The sequence below is a fragment of the Hibiscus syriacus genome, unplaced genomic scaffold (genome assembly GCF_006381635.1).
Source record: "Hibiscus syriacus cultivar Baekdansim isolate YM2019G1 unplaced genomic scaffold, ASM638163v2 tig00113548_pilon, whole genome shotgun sequence".
Classification (NCBI taxonomy): Eukaryota; Viridiplantae; Streptophyta; class Magnoliopsida; order Malvales; family Malvaceae; genus Hibiscus; species Hibiscus syriacus.
In genome coordinates this window covers 307,487-314,550 of record NW_024063465.1, presented here as the reverse complement: position 1 = coordinate 314,550, position 7,064 = coordinate 307,487, and positions in this window count along the sequence as shown.

The following is a 7,064-nucleotide window of genomic DNA, read 5'->3' as shown; positions in this document are numbered from 1 at the left end:
AAAATTCATGCAATATTTATGAATATCCAACAGCTGCGGAGCCGACGAGATGGGCCACAAGCGGTGCTCGTGTGGCGAGCAGTGCAGTTGCAATTCAAGTACATGCAACAAGAATGAAGCCGACAGAACTGGAAAGATGCATTACAAATAGTAGAGTAGAATTACAAACCAACCTCACTTGGTGAAATGGGAAAAGCCTCCAGACGGCCATTGGATCCTGAATACATCAATAACAAAAGCAACATACATTGTAAAACAAGTATTTTCAAAATATAAGCACATGTCACCTAAAATAAATGTAACTCGGAAGATAAAAATATTACAACAAAATAATCATGTACGAATAAGTCGATCCTCCAAGTGATAGGTCTGAGTCGCCTATCAAAAAGTATCTAAAAGGGGAAAGTTTGGGGGAGTGAGCTAGAGAGCTCAATGTCTTCCAACAGTGTAAAAATAAAACATATAGTTAAGTTTTCAAAATTAGTTCATTATTAAATCCGTGAAATGTCGGTAGAGTTTTTAGTTTGAAAATACAGAATCACCTTCCAACCGTACACCATATGTAGTTCCCCAGAACTACATCCATAAAGATTTACCCTAGGCCCAAAGGGCGTAGGTGCCAACCTAAGGGAGCACCTTGGGTCCATAAGGTCATATCCTAGCCGAAACGTATGTGCCCACCTGAGGGGTATGTACTCAGGCCCATAAGGACTTACCCAATGCACATAGTAGAAGAGCCACCCTAAAGGAGTACCTTAGGGTCCATAAGGTCTTACCACTAGGCCCACTGGGCCCAACAACCCACCCAAGGGTCGCCTTAGGTTCATAAGGAATTACCAGCTTGATCGGTGTTGAACCTACATGAGGAATTACAAGCTTGATCGGAGCTGAAGCTTCAGAGACTTCATACCCGATCCAAGAGTACCTCGAAGAAAAACATTTTTCAGACAGTAACATGTGGTAGCGGGAAATCAAAGTTCATACATAGTTATTTATCAGTAAAAAAACAATAACTAGAGAACATGTGTCAAGCAAGCATGATTTAAAATACAGTAAATCAGGAATCATACTTAAATAAGATAAATCATACAGTAGTAAAATCAGAGAAAACAATTCATTTCAAATTAGAGAAAATAATCATATGCACATGATATTTCAAACAAATATTTAAAACAGATATATGACACACAAGGAACACACATCGCAAAAAGAATCAGTCTGGTAGATCTATTGAGCACTAGCTTCACTACGCTCTTAGACTGTACGAGAACCTAAGTCATGTCAGAACAAAATTATTATCGGAGTAGTACACTAAACTGAGTATTTAATAGGGTTACAGAACTATACGCGTAATCACGGACTCTCGCAATCGAGCGGATCGAGAGGAATCAAGTCGAGCAGACGAACGAACAGGAGAATTACGGGTACCTTGAATATACGATAACATAAATTGGTCATTGACCCTAAATTAAATTAAATGCACTTAGATTAATCTATTAAATAAATTACTTAAATTATATATGCATATTAGGGTTTATTGGTCAATTTGGAGGCTTTTAGTTTGAATTTGGCAAAATGGACTCCGGATTTGGATTTAATACGTCGAAAAACACAAAATATGACTTTTTGAAAATTTTGACTTTTTGGTCAAAGTTAACAGTCAAATTGGTTAAAGGTCAAAGTCAACATGTCTTGGTCAATAGTCAACGAACAGGACAACGGTCAGGTAAAAGTTAATGGGCCAGACCGGTTTAGATTGACTCAGACCAGTTCTAGGAGGTTCTAAGATTGGGGAGGAGCCCAGGCGCACGCGACGGTGCATGGCGGCGGCAACAGGGTTAGGGGCAGTTATCGAGTACTTCGAGAGCATCCAAACACCAATTACAATCTACAACATTCCACATTTCAACCAGAAACCAGGAAAATGAATGAAAATGTCTAAGAAGTTTACCCAATCTAACGACGAAGGAAAACGATTGCTATGACCTGACCCATCAGTTGGGTTTTGAGTGCACAGATGTAACACCCTTAACCCATATCCGACCTAATTATGAGTCCGAGGTGTCACATTGACTTTTCAAACTTTGACACTTAAAGAAAAATAGGGAAATTTTAAACTTTCATTAAAACCAAATACATTAATTTACATAAAAGAGACCACAAAATACAAAATCAATCAGAGCATTCGTAATTAACCACTTATTACATACCAACACTCTATACACAACCAAAATACCTACTTTGTCAATTACTTCTGATATGATCTTTTAGTAGTGATGTTATCCTTGCCGCCTCTATTACTGCTTCTCTTGATTCGGTACCTACGTGTAAATCACTTACACGCTAAGTCATAGACTTAGTGAGGCATATATATATAACAATGCTTTCATGAACATGCATTCTTATCATCTGATCATGACATCTTTATTTGTATGCATCTATTTCACTATAACATATATAACGATAACATGCACATATAAAACATATATTCTTATGCTAATTCCACTTTAACTTATCTTTGAATTGCCCATGTACATTATGGAGAACAAAGGTATGTGAGTACGTAGAGGTTCTGCACTATGCTGTTACCACAGCTCGTATAATTCTCTCAAGGGGCACTGAATATTTATCCCGAAGGACAACTATGTCCCGAAGGACAACTGATTGTTCTGAAGAACCACTATGTCCCGAAGGACCACTGATAATCCCTCGACTCTTGGCATGCCAATTATACCTATAGCTCTCATATTAAATAACATGGGCTTAATTATAAATACATTTCTCATTTCATATCTCTTTCATCACTATCCATGTAACACATAAGTCACTTCATATGATCATTTCATTATTTCACATATCTAGAAGAATTCTCTGATAATGACATTCATTCATATAATACCATGTTAATCATGAATGAAAAATGCATGAAATCACTATAACGTTAACACATATATATGTATGTATGTGCATGAATTTAAAATCATAAATTCAATGATAAGAGATAGATTTATCGCAAGTCTTGTCTCAATTCCATTTCATCTAGGATATACACTCACCTTAGCCTTGCTTATTTTGACTTGATCCTAATCCTTTGTTTGTTCTGGAACGAAATTACGTTCTATATCTACATAGTAATACATTGATACTAATCAATATACTAATTAATATATTCTAAACTATCACTCCTTAGGCTAAAAGAAAGCTATTTTTATCTTTTAATGAAGGTATGCATCAATGCGCTAAACCATGTATCGATGTATCCCTTGACGGGTGCATCGATGAACAATCTATGCATTGGTACATAAATCCCATTCGATGTTTGTATTTTAAGGGGGTGCATCAATGCACTACTTGTGTATCGATACACTAATGACATTCGATGTTTTTATTTTAAAGGAGTGCATCGATATACCTCATGTGCATCGATACACCTTGAATAATTTCTGGGATTTTACCCTTGATGCATCGGTACACATTGAATGTGCATCGATGCACACAACCCAGAAATGTTATTTTAGCACGAAAATATCTTCATAATCCTCTCAACACTTCATATTTCCATCTTTTTATCTCCTTAACTTGCATATATCTACTTAAACTAATTAATACCCATTTAATACCTCTTATACTTAAAAATTCAATCCTCCACATAGATTTCAAGAATCTCCCTCAAATTCCAACATGTTCTAAATCTAATTCTAACACTTCGTATGTCTTAATTAAGTCGATAACAAGTCAAATTCAACATCCGATTCCAAATATGAACGCTTTTTCAAAATTCCATTCAAGCACTCCTAATCTTTAATTCTTCCTACACTATTTATCTTGTTGTTTTAAAGTAAATTAAGCTTTCCTTAAGCTTAATTAACATCTAAGGAGCAAAACCAAACTTAAATTTCAGCAAACAATTAACTTATGAAAAATCTCACCTTTGCTATAAGTCTTCACGTTTGGGAGAAAAGAAGAGAAGAAGAGAACTCTGGAACCTTGGTTTTTCTTTCTTCTCTTCCACGTGGAGCTAATATATAAATCCCTTCTTTAATTATTTTCCTTGTAAAAGACCATTCTATCCTTCTATTCTTTCTTCTTTATAATTTGATCCTACACCACATTTCATATAAGTCCTTGCACTAATGAATTATTATACTTTAAATAACCAAATTCTAAAACTTTACAATTTAGTCACTAACCCGGTATTGAGGATGTTACAAATCTCCCCCCTAAAGAAAATTCGTTCTTGAATTTTCATTGCATGAAGAGATGAGGGTACTGATTCCTCATATCCTTTTCACGCTCCAATGTTGCTTCCTCTACTTTGTGATTTCTCCATAATACTTTGACTAATGGAATAATCTTGTTCCTTAATTGCTTAATCTCATGAGCTAAGATTTGGACCGATTCTTCGTCATATGTTAAATCCGATTAAATCTTGATCTCTTCTGGAGTCACAATGTGGGAGGGATCAGATCGATACTTCCGAAGCATTGAGACATGGAAGACATCATGAATCTTTTCCATTTTAGGTGGCAATGCCAATTGATATGCCACTGGTCCAACTCTCTTTACAATCTCATAAGGTCCAATGAATCGAGGACTTAACTTTCCTCTTCGACCAAATCTCAAAACCTTCTTTCAAGGAGACACTTTGAGAAACACTTTATCTCCTATTTGATATTTGATCTATTTTCTCTTTAGATCCGCGTATGATTTCTGTCTATCAGCTGCTGCTTTGAGATTACTTTGAATTACTTGAACATTTTCTTCCACTTCCTGGATCAACTTCGGACCAAGAATTTCTTTGTCTTTAAGCTCGAACCAATTTAGAGGCGTACGACATCTTCTTCCATAAAGAGCTTCATAAGGTGCCATTTTGATGCTTGATTGATAACTATTGTTGTACGTGAATTCAGCAAGAGGAAAGTACCTTTCCCATGATCCTTTGAACTATATAACACAAGCTCTCGGATTGCCTATCGGTTTGTGGATGAAACGTTGTACTAAAGTTCAACCGAGTTCCCAACGCTTTATGAAATGATTTCTAAAACTGTGAAGTAAATCTAGGATCTCGATCCAAAACAATAGAAATAGTCACACCATGTAGACGTATAATCTCCCTGATATATAACTCATCATACTTATCCATAGAAAAGTCAACTCGTACTGGAATAAAATGAGCTGACTTAGTCAATCTGTTTACAATCACCTAAATGGAATCTCTTTTATTCGGGGGTCAAAGGTAACCCCGTTACAAAATCCATTGTTACATTCTCCCATTTCCACTGAGGAATAGACATAGGTTGCAACAGTCCGGACGGAACCTGATGTTCAACTTTGACTTGCTGACACGTCAAACATTTGGATACGAATTTCGTAATGTCTCTCTTTATTCCAGGCCACCAATATCGACTCTTGAGATCAATATACATTTTATTTCCTCCCGGATGCATAGTCAATGGACTACAATGAGCTTCTGTTAACAAGTCTTTCTTCCACTCATGATCATCTGGAATCACTAGCCTCCTTTGATAATATAGGTTCTCATCAACTTTCACTTCTTAATCTGTAACCTCTCTATTCCTTATCTGTTGTAACTTCTTTAAACATTTTTCATCTCTAGCTTGCAATTCTTTAATTCGATCTAGCCATGATGGCTTGAGAGTCAATTATGCACATATGGCACCGTCTCCTCTTAATGATAGTCTGGCATCCAAAGCTCTTAAGGCTGCAAATGTCTTTCGACTTAAGGCATCCGCTACCACATTCGCTTTCCCTGGATAAAAATCGATCACTACATCATAATCCTTTAAGAATTCCACCCATCTTCGTTGTCTTAAATTTAACTCCTTCAACCAGAATTCATATTTGGAGAGTTTGACATAAATCTTCTTTTCTCTCAAAGTCTGTATAACGATCTTCAAATGCGAATTATGCTCTTCTTCCAACTTCGAATACACTAAAATATCATCAATGAATATCATCAATGAATACCATAATGAATCGATCCAAATAAGGTTGAAATATTCGGTTCATGAGATCCATGAAAGTAGTCGGGGCATTTGTAACTCCAAACGGCATCACGATAAACTCATAATGACTATAACTCATTTTGAATGCCGTCTTTGGAATATCTTTATCTTGAATCTTCAAATTGATGGTACCCAGAACGTAAATCAAATTTTGAAAACACTGAAGCTCCCTTTAACTGACCAAACAAATCATCAATTCGGGGGAGAGGATACTTATTCTTGATGGTCACTTATTTAGTTGCCTATAATCAATGCAAAAACGCATGGATCCATCATTCTTTTTGACGAACAAAACTGGAGCTCCCCATGATTGTCCAGAAATTCTTGTAATTGGATCTTTAATTCTTGTAACTCATTTGGGGTCACTCTGTATAGTGACATGGCAATAGGTTTAATTCCCGGCATTACCTAAATCTGAGATTCTACCTCTCTGTCTGGAGGCAAACCCGGTAACTCTACAGAAAAAACGTCAGAAAACTCTCTGACTATAGGAATTTCTTCAATCCCCTTCTCTTTTGCTCTCACATCCAGCACACTTGCAATAAACCCTTGACATCCCTGTAGCAATAACTTCTTTGCCGACATCACTGATATTACATTAGCCAATGGGTTTCATCCTTCACTAAATACAATAACTTCTATATCTTCTGAACTTCTCAACGTTAGTCTTTTCAGTCTACAGTCAACATTAGCGTAATAACAATATAACCACTCCATTCCAAGTATCACCTCGAATTCATCAAAAGGTAATTCCATCAGATTAGCAGGTAATTCAATTCCCTGAATCTGTATGGGACACCCTCGACATACCATATTAACCCGAGCTCTGTGTCCTAACAGATTAGTCACTATTACCTCACTGCTAGTAGATTCTAACGAAATATTCAATTATTTCACTAACTTACTGCAAATGTAAGAATATGTAGACCCCCGAATCAATCATTACAAACACATTCTTATCATACAATTGAAAGATACCTGCTATTATTTCTGGGTCATCTCTATCCTCGCTAGTATTGAGATTATACACCCGAGCTG